Source organism: Chelonia mydas, chromosome 6 (genome assembly GCF_015237465.2).
Source record: "Chelonia mydas isolate rCheMyd1 chromosome 6, rCheMyd1.pri.v2, whole genome shotgun sequence".
Taxonomy (NCBI): Eukaryota; Metazoa; Chordata; order Testudines; family Cheloniidae; genus Chelonia; species Chelonia mydas.
Window position 1 is genome coordinate 107,656,868 of NC_051246.2, and position 17,915 is coordinate 107,674,782.

A 17,915-nucleotide genomic window follows, 5' to 3' on the forward strand; every position below is an offset into this window, starting at 1 on the left:
ATTCCAAATGAGGCTGAGCCCCCATTGTGCTTGACACTGTACAAACACCAAGGAAGTGACAATCCCTGCCCTGAAGTGCTTACAGAACAGACAAAGAGTGGGAGAGGAAACAGAAACAAAGAGAGGTTTAAGGGTTTAGGCCACGGGCAGAGCTAGGAATAGAATTCAGGTCTTCTGAGTCCCAGAGCAGCAGCCTATCTACTGTACTATGTCACCTCTCAAGATTCAGTTTACTCTAGCTTTACTAAGTACACCTGTATGTTTGGTCCCATCATGTCACATCCCAGTGGACAATCCTATACTACATATCAAAACTACACCTCAAGGACTTTTTCTTCTTTCTCCAGAACACCATTGTAATGGAAGCACTGTAATGGAAGCACATTGGAAGCATTGTAATGGAACCATTGTAATGGAAGCACATCAGAACCAAAGTATGCGTGGTTTCTAAAATGATGCCAGTGACGCCTCTATTCCTTTAAAGACAGCATGGTGAGATTTATTTAATATTTCAGATCCCCTATCATGTAATCCCATATTAATAATATTAATAATAATTAATTAAGGACCTAGAGGCTCCAACCAAGATCGGGTGTTTTTTGTGCTAGGTGTTGTGGGTAAACATTTTGAGAGACAGTCCTTGGACCCTGCCTCAATGGGGAAAAAAGATATGCTTTCAAATATTTTTACCTCAATCAAGATTTTAATGGTTGAAAAGCATTATTAAGAGGCAGCTAACACATTTGACTTCTTCCCCAGGCTAAAACACAGCCAGCTAATGACTTTAAACAGGTAAGATGCATCTGACTGGGATGAAAAACTAACCTGGGAGAAAATAGGTGTTATTATCCCCCTTTAATAGTTGGGAAGTGGAGGCCCAGAGAGAGTAAATGAAATGTCTATGGTCACACAAATGGTCTGTTGTAGACCAGACGACTGAATCCAGATCTGCGAAGCTCAGTCCAGCGTCTTAATGAAAAGACCACCCATCCTGTTTTTCCAGACTGTTAATTTTATGTACACTGTAACTCTAAAAGAAAGGGCTAAAGCTACAATCAGATGTTTTGGTTTCTAGACATTAATTTCATGCCCTAATTTATCATTTCTCTATTTGTGTAGATTCCACCCTGTTCCAACCACAGCAGACACAGACTGGAAATTGTCCAAGCTTACCCCTTTCCTGGTGCTTACTGAAACAGCAACAACAATAGAATGTGTGTGCGGGGGGAACACCCTACAGTACATAAAAATAGTTCCTTGGACTCCCATTCAGTTTCTGGCTGTCCCACGGTTGCTTCTGCAAAGAGTGAGGAGATAGATTCTATGTATAGATGGTTTCATTTTCCTTAAATGTGTGACTCAGAGTCTTGGCTTCTTCTTTTATTTTTTTTAAAAAAGTTTGTCCTTTCAGATTAGATTAGTGGGAAACCCCCACTCGCCCACCCATTTTCACCCCATAGCCCAGGCTCTCAGACCCTACCTCCAAGTGTTCTTATCTCCTTCATTTTCTGTTCTGCAAACCTTCTCCCTTCGCTGCAGTGTCTAGGTGTCTCTCATGTTCATACAGCCAATCGTCCTCTTTTAGACCTCCCTTCCCCTGCTCTAGTGTCTGCCTTTCCTCTGCTTCATCCAGTTCCTACTATTATAGGCTTGATCCAAAGCCAGTTGAAGTCAATGGCAGTCTTTCCATTGACTTCAGTGGGCTCTGGTTTAGGTCCCCTATTACTGACTACCCTGCTCAGCCATGTTACTAATTATTAACATTCCCATCTTTCTTCCTCCCTACTTTCTCTCTTCAGGGAATCTGCTTTAATGTAATTACGCTAGGCAGATGGAGTAATTAACCTATCATTCAAAGTCCTCCACTTAACTCTCCACTAACCTTACCAGGCAACCTAAAACTAGTGGTGAGGTCTACAAGCACCAGGGCCCCATGCTCCCTTGCCTTCAAATCTTCCCTGTTTTTATAAGGCTATGCTGACACTATAATTGGAGTTGTAATTGCAGCACATGTACACACTGCTGAGCTAGCTTTAATACAGTTATGTTAGGTACCAATAGTAGTAAATCACAGGCTGTAGCATAGACTAGCCATTGAGTATGTACTCAGGCTTCCTAGAGGGTTTGGACTTAGGCAGCTAGCCTTTGCTTCCGCGGCTTTGCTACTATTGGTACTCACGCTAGCTAGATTAAAGCTAGTTTGGGTATATCTACATGTGCTGTAATCACACCTTGGACTGCTGTGTGAAAAATTGGGACCTCAAGGGAGGTGTATGAGTGTGATTAAAGCGGTTTTGGCTGTGGAGATGGGGGTGACAGAGGCTGGAGGGCTAGAGGGAAGAAAAGGGTGCCTGACTCTTCCCTCTCCTTTCTACCTCTCTGTTTCAGAACAAAAAATGGAGACCCATTACAGTAAATGGACAGAGTGAGAGAAAACATTTATTTTTCTGTCATCCCTTCACAGTTTTCTCCTAATCCCAGCTTCACCCCTAGCTTTTATCCTCGTATCTCCTGGTACTTTCTTCCCTGCACACCATTATCATTCACTCACACCTATGCTCCATTCCTCTTACCTATCTCATTTCCTTCACAAAGCTGCCAACCCTAGAGATCACCTTTTCAGCTCAAAACTCCTCCCCACCTGTGTTTCCTCCAGTACAAAGGTATTCAGAGCTTTCTTCACACCCTGCCTCCCAGTCTCAGAACCTCTCCTTCCCACTTTCCTGATGTAAAGCTGCCCTAAAGATGGTTAGTTGGCTGCAGGAGGATCCAGCCTCCTTCAGGGGATCCTCAGATTGATGTAGAATTGCTGTAGCAACTCCTACACCACTCCATCCCTCTGATCCGTGCAGGTGACATGGCCAAGTGAAGAGACCCATAGTTCCGACGCCCCATTGATCCCTGGCTTCCAAAATGGCCCATAGTCATCCCTCAGGCTGCCCTAAATTGCATCAGGTGGACTGGCTTGTCACAGACTGGCCTAGGACTGGGAGAGCGAAAGAGTAATTTAAGCCCCTCTTTGCACCCTGACCTTCTAGTTCTCACTCTCTGCACAGTATCTGGCCCTGGCAGTCCGACTACTCATTTTACAGATGCAATCAGGTAAATGCTAATATTGGCACTTGCAATTTGGTGTCTATGAAACCAGAGGCCATTTGTGAAAATCAAACCCAAATATTTTAACCAAAATACCACTGAAGTCTGTCATGTTTGTCTACTTATGAACATCTGGCACTGCAGATATACAATAATAATATCCAGTCTGGCGTAAAAACATTCCAGCATAATTAATTGAGACTCTATAAAAACATAACTGGCAAATTGGCACACTACTAACATATTAATACTCTGACCCTTGCTATATGAGCCTCATGAATTCTGATGCATTACATTGCCATAGGATGCTGTGATAGACATAGAAAAGTGAAGCAGTGAGGTAACAGAGCTCAGTTGCACCAATCAAAAGGTTGCTGTGTTCAAAGACAAGGATTAGTGTTAATAATTTTCCCCCAGGGAATGAAATACTGGATCCAGGTTCCTTTAAAGCCTGTAGGTAGAGAATGAGTGTTGTCATGATGCAGAAAGGAGAAGATTCTTGTAAATAGGTTATTTTAGCTCTTTTTGTTTGATAAGAATGGCTAGGAGATAAAACTTTCTGAGATGCTTTCCCACATAACTGTCTTTTTTATTATTATTGATCACATTTACACATAGGAATATATATACACAGCACTTGTTACAAGCCATTTACACCCTTAGGTAGCTTGTACAAATATGACAATATTCTGTGATAATGGTCCAGTGACACTTGCTATTATTATTGTCATTGTTATTGTTACTGTTGTGGTTGCAGCAGCGTCTCAAGGCCAGGGTCAGGGCCACATTGTGCTAGTGTGTGCAATTAAAAGATGTCCTTCCTTGTCCTTAAGAGTCTACAAATTAAGTATAAGATAAGAAACAACAGGTGGATACAACAAACAGAGCACAAGGGAGCAGTGATATAGTTATGATTCATGTAATAAGCAGTGGTCATAGCACACCAGTTGCCTAACCATTGTCAAGTGTTCTGTAGGCATCGTGAAACAGGTGTATTTTAAGAAAGGTCTAAAAGATGACAATGGAGTGCCTTTGAAGAGCTTCTTCCTTCCACAAGAGGCGGCATGGGAGAAAGCATGAAGGTGCATGTTAGAAAATTTGAAATATGGTGGTGTGGACCATGATAGCATTATATTCTGGTATACTATTATGTATTTGTTTTGGGTCTCTTAGATACACAAGGGTGTTGGGGTTGGTCCTGCTTTGAGCAGGGGATTTGACTAGATGACCTCCTAAGGTCTCTTCCAACCCTCATATTCTATGATTCTACTCTATGATTCTATGAAATCTTGGCCCTGTTAAGTCAATGGCGAAACTTCATATTGACTTCAGTAGTGCTAGAATTTCACCCTGAGAGTAGGGACACCAAAGAAAAGGGGAGTTATACATGTAGCTTTTGAATCAGTGTATGCCTGGTAACACTTCAAATGTGTTTGTATAGTACAGGGCTAGTTACAGGACCTTCTGGAAGTGAGAATTTTCCCTCTCCAGTTTACTCCCATTGAGTTCAATAGGATTGCTTACATGAATAAAGATGCTCAATGTGAATAAGTGTTTGCAAGACATAGCTGAAACATATGATATATTCTTTCTCATATTTACTATATTCAATACTTGAGAATATTTTTGTGTGTGGTATTTTATATATAAGGTGAAAAAAAATAATTCATACACAATGACATATTGTGTCTGTCTCCAGTTATTATATGAGTATGTTATTAATCTGCTTAGAGTTCTGTATAGGTTTCATTTTTCATGTCTCTGCTACTTATATACCTTCAGGCTTCTAAGTAAATTATAACATATTAAAATTATTTGTATGGTTTTGGATTCATATAAATAAGTGGGCCTTCTAAGGGTTGAGTTTAAATGGCTTCCTTGCTCTCTCAGTATTTCATTTGAGGAGATATATATCCTGATTCACCTCTTATTTAGACTAGGTTTATAATATGAATAGAGCTTTGCGGGAACCAAAATTTTCATTACACAGAAAATTTCAGAATTTTGAATCTTTTTCCATTCCAAAATGGAATGAACACTAAAACAAAACAAAAATCGAAATTTCCTGTGAAATGAAAATCGGGGTGGGGGGGGGCGGCAGGAGGATTATTTGTGGTCAATGTGCACATTTTTGTTTGATAGAATTGAAATTTTTCATTCTGATTTTGACTTTTGTTATTTCATATTATATAATGTGAAAATTGAAGCAATAAATCACTTTGAAATGAAAAATTGAAATGTTCTATTCCAAACAGGGCAAAACAGAATGTTTCAACCTGCAAACTGAGCCTTTTACCTCAGTGTAAGTGAGGGGAAATTCAAGCTACAATAACTGGTTTGAGGAAAAACATGGAAATGCTGGAAAGAATTGTTGTAAGAAGCAAGATGGCCCAATTGAATTACCACGTATTTCTGTCTCCTTCCCTGTTTTCAATGTAACTCCAGAGGATTTTGTTTTATTTTAGAATTTTATTAGTTACTCTAGAAAAGAAGGCTCAAATTCTGCTATAATTTAAACTAGTGTAAATCCATAGAAGTCACTAGACTCATTTTGGATTTGTATAGGGTTAATTGGTAGCCTTACTTTTTGGCCATATGTTCTGTGTTTCTCCAGTTAAAGGCCTCACCTGCTCCCATCAAAGTCAGTGGCAAAACACACAGAGACTTCAATGTGGGGAGGATTAGGCACTGAGTTCTAGTTCTTCCTGGACCCTGCCCATACACTTAAGTTAAGAGTGAAGAACTGGGGGTACGAATGTACTCAGGTGAGTAACTCCACTGTGTTCATCTGCATACAGATTTATGGAGTTAGGCCCTGTAGTCTTGGTCCTTCGCTTCTTCGCTGACTCCTATTCTTTACAATGAGTGTTTGCAGGAGGTTTTACATTTAAATGGTTTTAAATTACAATCTCTATTTTGGACATGGTTCTATACCCAGTCATGACTTGTTGTTTGTTTGCTTTTAAAAGATATTTATTTTTGAGAGAAGAAATTTTGTTTTTCTGAATGAATTTCTGGGAGGAATGGGGAAAGAAGGGAATTAACCCAGTGGCTATAATCTCCTTCTTAAAATTAAAATAAATGGAAGAAATATCTGCACTTGGTACATGTTTTTAGGAAGCATGTTCATTTTAATAATTTCAATTAACTCTAAAAGAGAGAGTTGATATTTCCAGATAGTTCTAGATTTGTATAATAGCATAATAAATAAATAAATAATAAGTGGCTCCATATTACATTTTTATAAATGACAATGCAGACTTGCCCATACCTTTGTAACTAGCCAGTTAATAGAACTTGCAATCCCCTTAAAGAGGAACTCTTTAATTTCCAGCCTTTCCCCTGTCTACTCCCAAGACTTCTGATTTGTTTTGATTTATGAACATAACCTGACATATCTCCAGATGTCTTTAATATATTTGAGAAACTGGGTGATGTCTCCTGGTCTGTCAAAAACATTAATAGGACATCTGCAAAGAGGCATGTTTTATATTTAGCTTCATCGGCATGGGTTCCTTTTATCCACGAAGTAGTTCTGAGAGTTTCTACCAGGGTGTACATGATGAGGTCAAACAAAAGAGGAGAAAGAGAACCCCCAGTTCCATTTCCCCACAATGTAACTCGAATGGAGCTGTGAAACTGTGCTAATGTAATCCCAATACAATCAATCATTTTTGCCATTCAAAGCCCGAGAAACAATTTTGCCATCCCTCCCCCTCACCCAACGTAACTGTGTAGCTCTCAACTTATTACCAGCAATGTGAAAAAGACACAGATTCAAACTTATCAAAGACTAACCAAGACAGGATATCTCTGATCCTTTGATTCCCTTAGGGAAACTCCTTCCACTTAATGCAGTGCATGCTAGTTATTTTCTCAAGCTCTCTGGAGACTTCTGAAATTTATTTTCAAGGGTGTCTATTCATAATATGCTGCTTTTCTTCTGCTGCTTTGCATTTATTTATAAAGTGGAATTATTTAAAAAAAATATGGTCTGCATGATATATTATTCTTTTCCCTCAACATTTCCCCCCTCCCAAGTAAGCCCTTAAGAAGGGGTGAAAGATGTACTCATTTTGCAGACTCTCTCCTGTTTTTCCAGGAGGAAGAATAAGTGGTGATTTGTTTATTTAGAACCAGGTTCAATGAAAAATGTGTCGGCTTTCTACACCGCACAACCTTCCCTCCATCTCCATGAAAAACTGGTTTGGGGAGAGCCTTTTGTAGACTTCAGCATATTCAGGGGGCGTAATTCCATGCAAACCCCACCCTTATTGATTAAAAAAGCTTGTAGCACCACAAAGCCCCACCTCAATGGGTATACTGTACTAATAAAAAGAAACACCATAACTAATCACACACAAAGCCAGATCCTCAGCTGGAGTAAATCATCATAGGTCAATTTTTATACTGATTTTACACCAATAAAGCATCTGGCCCCTGTGTGTGGAAATGAAATAAAAGATGAGGAAACACACTTAGAGATTAGATTTGCCAGATTTCTCACTGCTGCTTTACATAAGTCTCACTGCTTTTCTGTGGAATAACTTTGCCTTTTACTGAAATTTTCCTGGTACGTTGAGAGTTGCTTCTGAACTCGGCTGGGGGACAGAAATACACTTCTGCTTTTTTTTCCCCTCCTCACTGTTTTTAGTTTGTTTTACAGTTAATTTAATGCTTGTGAAAGTTGCTAATAGTCCTGGAGCCTCGTGTTTATCCACAAAATACATACATGGGCAGTAGCTGTGCAAGCTTCCTTGTGTCCCCTCAATGCCGTGCCTGAAGCCTACAGTCACAAAGTGATGGGAGACCACTCTTTCTGGAATGCAGCTTGCTGGAGTGGGAATGTCTAGAGCCTGATGCTTCACTTTTGCCTGCCAGAGATCTTTGCTGCAGACTGGCCTTCAGCCCTGACCAAACGCATTAGCTTCGGGCCCAGTGCAGATTCCTATGCTACTTCTAGTAATGGAACTAGAGTGGATGAACCAGATCTTTAGCTGGTTTAAATTGGCACAACTCCATTTTGCTAGCTGAGTGTCTCGCTCTATATTTCTTTTAATCACTTGACTTGGTATGTCTCTATACGCTATTTTATAAATGTAAACGTGGGACTGGCCAGGGGTTATTCTATGCTACCCTGTCTTCTCTCCACATATCAAAATTGCCTAAAATGGCTGCCATGGTACTTCAGTGTCAAATATAAAAAAGCCTCAGACTTCTGACGTTAGAAGTGTATTCATAGATTCCAAGGCCAGAAGGGGCCGTTGATTCTGATCTTCTGTATAACACAGGACATAGAATTTCCCCAAAATAATTCCTAGAGCAGCTCCTTTAGAAAAATCTTCCAGTCTTGATTTAAAAATGGTCAGTGACAGAGAATCCACCATGTCCTTTGGTAAATTGTTCCAATGATTAATTACTCTCAGTGTTAAAAATTTATGCCTTATTTGCCAGTCTGAATTTGTCTAGCTTCAACTTCCAGCTACTGCATCATGTTATACCTTTCTCTATTAGATTAAAGAACCCATTATTACATACTTGTTCTCCATGTAGGAACTTACAGACTGTAATCAAGTCACTCCTTAGCCTTCTCATTGTTAAGCTCAATAGATCAAGCTCCTAGAGTCTATCACTATAAGGTGTGTTTTCTAATCCTTTAATCATTCTCACGGCTCTTCTCTGCTCTCTACAATTTACCAGAATGCTTCTTGAGTTGTGGGCACCAGAGCTGGGCACAATATTCCATCAGTGCCAACTACAGAGGTAAAATAACCTCTCTACTCCTACTTGAGCTTCCCCTGTGTATACATCCAAGCATCATATTAACTCTTTTGGCTATAGCGTCACATTGGAAGCTCATGTTTGATTCATTACCCAACATGACCACTACATCTTTGTACAGAGTCACTGCTTCACAGGATAGAGTCCCCCATTCTGTAAGTATGCCATATGTTCCTTGTTCCTAGATATATACATTTACATTTAGCCACATTAAAATGCATATTGTTTGATGCACCCAGTTTACCAAGTGATCCAGATCACTCTGAATCAGTTACTTGAGCTCTTTATTATTTGCTACTCTCCCAATTGTTGTGTCATCTGCAAACTTGATCAGTGATGATTTTAGGTTTCCTTCCAGGTCATCTATACAAATATTAAATAGCACAGGGACAAGAACTGATTCCTGTGGGACCCCACTGGAAATACACCAGCTTGATGATGGTTCCCCATATACAATTACATTTTGAGACCTATCAGTTAGCCAGTTTTTAATCCATTTAATATGTGCCATATTAATTTTATATCACTCTACTTTTTTTTAATCAAAATGCCATGTGGTACCAAGTCAAACACCTTACAGAAGTCTAGGAATATTATGTCAACACTAAAACCTTTATCAACCAAACTTGTAATTTCATAAAAAATATCAAGCTAGTTTGACAGGATCTATTTTCCATAAACCTGGCTTCATTTGCATTAATTACATTTCCCTCCTTTTATTCTTTATTAATTGAGTCCTGTAACAGCTGCTCCATTATCTTGCCTGGGATGAATATCAGTCTGACAAGCCTATAATTACCTGGGTCATGCCATTTACCCTTTTTAACTATAGGCATATTATCTTTCTTCTGGAACTTCCCCAGTGCTCCATGACTTACTGAAAATCAACATTACTGGTCCAGCATTCCAAACTGAGCTCTGAATCTTTTGTGGCCCTCAAATGTTTTCAAAAAGTGACATTCTGATTATTTGAAAATTGCCCAAGACAAACTGAAAACAACTTTATGTGACATTTCTTGCAAACTTTCACTGTAATTCCTGGCCTCAGCGAAAATTAACAAATAAGGAAATTACTGTATAAACTGTGGGGAAAGTGCTCTTTTTTTATCTGAGGTTGCTCAGAAGGGAAACTAATGAATTTAATCTTTTCTTCCACAATGACAAACACTCAGATTTTTTTTGCAGTTTTTATTACAAGATTCTTCCTGAAACACTACAAATATAGTTGTATTTGCATGTTTCTTGTATTGTTTTGCACTGGTTTTATTCCAGTGACCTCCGTGGAATTACTTCTGATTTACACCGTATAAGTGAAAGCAAAATCAGGCCCAGAACTTTCACAAATATGTAACGTGCTCCTCAGTCAGCCTTTTGGTACTTATATTTCAGATAGGCTGCTCAATGTGTCAGATGATGCACAGGACGCATCTACTCTTCCCAAAGGGTTAAAAAGGCTAATGTTTAAATTTCTATGTACTATTTTTATATTTACTTGTTTTAAGTAGGATTTAAGTCAAGTCCCATTGACTTTCCATCTATACTAGATACTTATATGGCCTCATTATCATATGATCTGAGTGCCTCACATCTTTATGTTTGTCCTCAACCCCGCAAAATAGGGCAGTACTATTAGCCAATTTTGCAGATGCAAAACTGGCTCTAAGGCCATGTCTACACTACAAACTTTGGCCAACACAAGTTATGTTGTCCAGCGCACTGTCTTTTGGGAAATGTTGTCAATGCATGGTGGGGCAGAAACAAGTTGTATGTGTAGCTATGGTTGTCCTTATTGTTCCCTGGTATAGAGTGGTATGCGTACGGTTGCAACCCCTGATGCCAAGTGCAGTGATGGGTGGGGGGAGGGAGGGAATGGGGAGGCACTGAAATGGAGGTCTCCATTGATTGCAAAAGGAGACAAGCTCATGATTATGGAACCTGTAGGTCAATAAGAGTTTGCAGCATCTGTGTTCGCTGCCAGAGAAGCCCCATTATGTCCCAGTGCCCTCTCTGTGTCCTCAGCCTCTTTCCTTTTTAATCTTTCCCTCTCCATACTGACTGCAATATTCACTCTCCAGGCCCTCTCTTCGTGATCTGATGCAGCACTAGCTTGCAGCATCTCCTCCCTATTATAGTCAGGCGTTCTGCAGGAGAGAGGGCACCTCAAGGCTGCAAAGGCAACAGCTATAGATAAAACACCAGAGGTGTCATTGTATTTATAGTCATGATGGAAAGCAAAAGTTACGTTTCAGAACTCCCTTCCCATGCTGCCTTGGAGTGCCTGTGCACAGCACTGCTCTCCAGCCACAACCATGGTGAGCATGACCCAGCAGGGGTGGGTAGAGGGAAGAAACGAGGAGGGAATTGTTCAGTTGCATGAAACAACATTTCAGCCCGTTTCCATGGGTATGAGTGCAGGGCAATAGCACTCAGCACTGGCATTGTTTTCTATACGGGGTGGTGATTTTAATGGGTATCTTGCTCCAGAGGGTAACAAAGGCACAGAGAGCACAGCTGCTAGTGGCATCCTAAAGCTTCCTGGGCTCATATGCTGTTAGCCTGTTTACTGCAATGATGCCTACCAAAATCATCATGGACTGGTGTGGGAGAGTGTCCTACCATGGAGGAAAAAATAAGGCTGTCTTCCCTAGAAATCTTCATGAGAGGGTTGCAGAGCACCTCCATGAAAGCTTCCTTGAGATCTCTCAGGAGGATTCAAGGCCATTTCTTTCTACATTAACTGCTTCGCATGCCCCTCTCCCTCCAGCTAACTCCAGCTCTCTTTGTTGTACTGCTATCTCTTCTAGTATGAGTACATTAATGAAAAGTCAGTGCCCATTTCCTGTTCCACTAGGGATGGGTGCCAGCTGTACGTTTCAACATTGTAATAGAAAATGCAGTCCTGTCTGAGGTTCCTTCCCCTCCACTGGCCTTGCCCATGCTGGGCTGCCAGGACAGAGTAGATTGCCGTAGAGTCTGAAACAGCTCTTGGCTCATGGCACAGCTGGACCAACCCTCATCACCCGGTTATATCTCCCGCATCCTCCTCCCTATTCATGGCAGGTGTCTGCGTCTCAGGCTCCTCGGAGGTATCCACAGCGGTCTGTGGGGTGCTGACGAAGTGTTCACCCAGTGAGGTAAGCAGCTTGTTGTAAAAGCGGCAGTTCTGTGGCTTGGGACCAGATTGACTCTTTGCCTCCCCAGCCCTCTGGTATGGCTGCCACAGTTCCTCCACTTTCATGCAGTACTTATACTGATCCCTGTCATACCCATTTGCCTGCATCCCCTGTACAATGACTTTCACAACTTGACAAATCTTACCTGATTTTTTGTTTAAGTCCCTTACCTTGCAAAGCCCCCAGAGAGAACTTAAATACAGCTGAGATATTCAGGTAGGAAAAACTAGCAGTACAAGGGAAAGAAACTCTGATCTTTCATATTTCTGTGGTGCTTTTCATCCCAAAGGAACCTAAAGAATTGTATAAGCTATGAGAAAAATGTTGACCTGAAGAGCCCAAGTGAAATAGGAGAAAGTGAGTGCAAACAGCTTATTTCTCCTGCTCACAGCACACCCCAATACCACAAGGGGATAATTCCAACCTTCCTCTACCTGAAGCACCAAAATAGGGGAGCTGGTGAACTAGACTGACTCCCAAGGAAACACCTGTGACCCTATTTACAATTAAAGTCATGGGAATTGCAATACTGAAGTAGACCAGTGATTCATCAAGACTTCTAGCCCATCTCTAACAGTGGCCAGCACCAGCCAGTTCATAGGAAGGTACAAGAATCCCTACAGGAGGCAATGCTTCGTCTTCTAGACAAATTAGAGGATTGGGCCAAAACAAATCTGATGAGGTTCAACAAGGACAAGTGCAGAGTCCTGCACTTAGGATGGAAGAATCCCATGCACTGCTACAGACTAGGGACCGAATGGCTAGGCAGCAGTTCTGCAGAAAAGGACCTAGGGGCTACAGTGGACGAGAAGCTGGATATGAGTCAACAGTGTGCCCTTGTTGCCAAGAAGGCCAATGGCATTTTGGGATGTATAAATAGGGGCACTGCCAGCAGATCGAGGAACATGATTGTTCCCCTCTATTCGACATTGGTGAGGCCTCATCTGGGGTACTGTGTCCAGTTTTGGGCCCCATACTAGAAGAAGGATGTGGATAAATTGGAGAGAGTCCAGCGGAGGGCAACAAAAATGATTAGGGGACTGGAACACATGACTTATGAGGAGAGGCTGAGGGAACTGGGATTGTTTAGTCTGTGGAAGAGAAGAATGAGGGGGGATTTGATAGCTGCTTTCAACTACCTGAAAGGGGGTTCCAAAGAGGATGGATCTAGGCTGTTCTCAGTGGTAGCAGATGACAGAACGAGGAGTAATGGTCTCAAGTTGCAGTGGGGGAGGATTAGGTTGGATATTAAGAAAAACTTTTTCCCTAGGAGGGTGGTGAAGCACTGGAACGCATTACCTAGGGAGGTGGTGGAATCTCCTTCCTTAGAAGTTTTTAAGGTCAGGCTTGACAAAGTCCTGGCTGGGATGATTTAGTTGGGGATTGGTCCTGCTTTGAGCAGGGGGTTGGACTAGATGACCTCCTGAGGTCCCTTCCAACCTTGATATTCTATGATTCATCATAATTGTATTATTACCTTTTGTGTTTATGCAGACATGGATAGTAGGGTACTTAAGGGAAGACATGCTGCTCTCTTGCAGAGAATTAGGAAGATGAATTGCAGAGCACATAGCAGCATGGGACACCTGTCCCACCCCCTGCACCAGCAAGATGGCTCAGCCACGTGGCCAGCACTCTTTCACTCTTGCCCTTGCATGACTCAGTACGTTAAGGGTAGGACTGAACTCTTCATAGGCTTTTTCACAGGAAATACTTTGTTAGCACTGAAATGCAGTCTCCCCTGGGTGGAACACAGTAGGTCTATAATAGTAGGTTGATATACTGCACAACAGTTAATGATCGGAAGTGAAGAATACCATGCAAAACTAAACCTGTAAATGGGTATTGAGATAGGCAAAAGATAGTTATCCAAATTGCAATTTAGCCAGGACTAACACACTTATTCTTGTAAAAATAGTGTGATATGAAAATCTTTAAATGACCACAAGTGGGCAAAGGACCTCAGTTTTACTGTATGTCTCCTCCATCATCTCCCACCACAAAAAAAAAATCCCTAACACAATGCTAAAACCATATTAACTGAGTGGATAGAATGCTACTGATTAACAACAGCTGCAACTGCAAAATTTCTATTGTATGTTTGTTATCCAAGAACCGATCAAGTTGATCATACATAGGTCATGCTTTTCTGGCAAGAACTCAGCTGTGGGTGGTACAACTGTAGGAAAGAAATATATGATAAAGAGAAGGGCATAAAGGATTCACCCTGCCTAATCTACCCTAAGTAAAATAATTAGTATAGTCGGGGTTACAGTAGTTCAACAATAACACATGTACTTAAGTTTATACCTAACACTGTATGATGATTTTTCCTGTTGCCTAGCCATTAGTCTGTATGCATGCTGTCAATAATTATTGCACTGTGCATGAGGACTGCTAGTGTAAAATAGTAAATAACTGGTTTACTGGGTTGGAGTCACCCACTGTTGCACTGAGAGAGGTGGGAGACCTCTGGCGCTAGTCCTCCTCCCATGGCAGGTTCAGTGGTTGAACAAAGATTATGACTCTCACCTCCTCAACTCTGAGTCATTGTCAGATAATCTCCCCTCCCACAGAAATATGTGAGAAACTGTTCTGGTTAGAGCTAGGGAGGCATGTGTAGAATCATAATGTATGATGCTTTCAAGTACAAGACCTGCTGCACATCTTTCAGTTCTCGTTTATCTTCACAACTGATCTCAGGCTTTCAGCAGTTTGCTTAGTGGAGGGGGAGAAAGAAGAGAGAGAGAGCGTTGTTAGTCTCTCCGAACCTGAAAGGAACTGGTGTCATCTTGGCCATATTGTTCTTCTGGAGGGGCTATTACTTCTTCCTGCACAACGTCCATCGCCCCTCCCCTGTATCAGCTATGTCTTACTACTCTAATTAAAAGTTAGGCTGCTAGTTTAGAACTGGCATGGCTTATTTGGTAAGGCAGGGCTAGCAAGCTATGGCAGTGGATGGGCATATCAGCTGAAATTCAGAACACAGGAAAAGGAAATATACAGCTTGCAAAAGACGAATGCTTTCCCTGTGTACAAAGAACACAGATTGTACTGAACAATATTATGCATGTTTGCTGCACTCTGGCTGGTGTATTAAACTAAGCAAAGCAAATAACTACAACTTTTTAATCATATACCCACTAGGAATGTGCATGGGCGCTGATATTTAGATCAGATTTACATATAGTTTGAGCAGGCCAGGGAGCAGAGCAGTTCTGAGACTTGCTATGTTGCAGGTTATATTCAGATTTGGCTACCTATTAAATGTGCCGGTCCTTCTCTCTCCTTCCTCCTACCCATCTATTTCTTTTTATCCTGGTGGCTGGGTGCAGATTGTTCTCTCTTCTTCCCTCCTCATACAGTGGAGGGACAGCCCCAGGAGTCTTCCATTCTTCAACCCTTTTAAGAAACTGAAAAAAGCAAATTCTGCTCTCTTGACCCACACAGAAAAGTTCCATACTCCATTTTACAACTCAATATGTTTACTCCCTCTGGCATAATCCCCTGATCCAATGGCAGGCTAGGAAGATCAAGAATGCAATAGTCAGGGTTTCCAGTAGGAAGGATTTTCTAGCCCTATTGGCTGTTTAGATTTGTTTTGGTGGCAACTAGCGGGACTTTGAGGCAGAGATTTAGTAATGAATAAAACCAGCCAAAGATGGAAGGATGGTGGGACAATCCAAAAGACTCCACTTGAACCAGCTTTTGATACCAAATCGCTGACTCATAGTCAGAGCTCCCATCATCCCCAAGCACCGGTCTAGGCTTAGAATCAAGAGGCTATTAAAACTCACACAACACATGTGCACACACATGATGTATCACTGGATAAAATTACCAGCAAGCAAGGAAAGCATCTATGCAGAAGATCTGGGCTCAAACGCCATCTGGGAATTTATGGTCCTCCTCTCCACAGCTTGAGCTGGGAGGCCAGATGTTTTCAGCCTCTGATGTGAGCCAGGGGAATCTCAGTGGCCCACCCTCTTATGCTGAGGCTTAGGGTCTGAGACAGGGGGTATTGAGAATGAAAAAGAGAAATATGGAATAACGGAGAGGGGGACTGGGTGGGAAAATCACTTAAAATTGGAACATGCAGTCCAGTGTCATTGGAAGCTGTGGAGTATAAGCCACTTGCAGTGCCTGTTAATGAATAAATAAACCACTACTTTTCTTTTCAGAGGGTGGCTAAGCAAAACCAAGCAGCTAAAAACTACTTTACATTTAAACTTTAATGAGCACTTTAAAATTGTATCTTTATGATGCTTAAACGAATAAACACTTCCCCCCCCCAGAAAAAAATAAGATGTTCTTTGTATTTATGTTGTCACTCATGCTTGGACTCTGATCACTTATCTGGATAATTAAGCAATATCAGTGAGGAACCAGATACCAGAAATCTGATATTAATCCATCCCTCTTAATAGTAACACAAAGCCACTGGGGTGGAAAGCAGCCTAGTCTTCTTAATCCCCTTTCACCAACATTTCGGCATCAGCACATCTCATTTATTTTCAAAAGTGGTTCAAGACATACTATCACTGGCTTAAGCCTAATTTAGGCTTTAAATCAAAGTATGTTAAGAAATTCAAAAATAGTCAAGATTACTACGATTTCTTGAGGGAATAATTCATAACTAGTACATGACTTTCCAATGGGAACAGCTAAATGATTGTTACTTGTTTGTATCATTCTTAAGCACAGTACTCTGCTCAGAATTAAAAGGAGAAGGCGGGATTGCAGCAGAAGCCTTGGGACCCCATTGCCATACTTATCAGGTGTATGGAATTGCTAGTGTAAAAAATAGTTTGAGTAACTTCTACAGCTGTTGGATCAGCTGCCAGTACAGAACAATCCCATCTGAACATCTCACAGAATCTTTGTTCACTTTCCCTTCCTTTTTTTTTTCAACATTTGGCAGAGTATTTTTATTTTTAATGTCCACACTGTCCTCTGTAGAGCTGGTTGAAACTCAGGATTTCCCTATCATGGAAAATTTCATCAAAATTGCTATGATTTCATAAAAAATGATTCAATTAAAACTGAATTTTTCCAACTGAAAATTGCTGAGATGAACATTTTCTGACCAGCTCTAGTTCTGAGCTCCCCACTGATTGGTGATATCCCCCTGGTTCCTGGTATAACTTCACTGGCTTTATTGGACATGTAACCATATGCATTTTGCTCATCATGCTTAAAGGAACAGAAAAAAACTGCACAACTGTCAAACCAGGACAAGAGGTCCAAGCACAAAAGCCAAACGGTGCTTTCTCTTCTGTTCATGCACCATATACTGTCACCTTATCGTATTAGTAGTTGCTAACATTCACCTATGGATATTGAACCCAGAACATTTTGACCTAAAAGCATGAGGACTAAATCCATTAGCCTAGTAGCAGACTTGTAACCTCTTATGGTCCAGCCACAAGAGGGGGGCAGAGACCCACACAGTATTAGTACATGTTCATGTTCAAATCTGCAGTTTGTACATATCAGTTGACTATTTCTGGTTGTATTGTATTGGACTGTACAATTGCATACATGTAACTGCATGTGCCTCTTTCTGAAAATCTAGACAAACATGTCTATATAACAGTGTTCAATAAGACAGAATAGTTCAGCCTTGAGCTTGAATCTGGGGGTCTGAAATACTGACAGTTGGAATTGGAACTCAAGGACAAAATTCTGACCATCAAAGTATTGGGCACTTCTATAGTAACTCTTGTTCAAGGGTCTCAGAGCACTTTGTAATCTATTAATTAAGTCTTACGTTATTAAAACCATTTCACAAAAGGCTGAATAAACAGAGGCGCTGAGATTAAGGGACTTGCCTTATGTCTTATGGGTAGTATCACAGGATCCACT

The 17,915-nt window shown here is 41.0% G+C and overlaps 1 long non-coding RNA gene across 1 annotated transcript; it reads left to right on the plus strand.

The window, feature by feature from the left end:
• Nucleotides 1-366: 366 nt before the first annotated feature.
• On the plus strand, nucleotides 367-4,946 carry LOC122466422. Its single transcript, XR_006291882.1, has 3 exons — nucleotides 367-492; nucleotides 760-792; nucleotides 1,120-4,946. It is a non-coding gene; the product is annotated as an uncharacterized LOC122466422 (long non-coding RNA).
• Nucleotides 4,947-17,915: the final 12,969 nt, after the last annotated feature.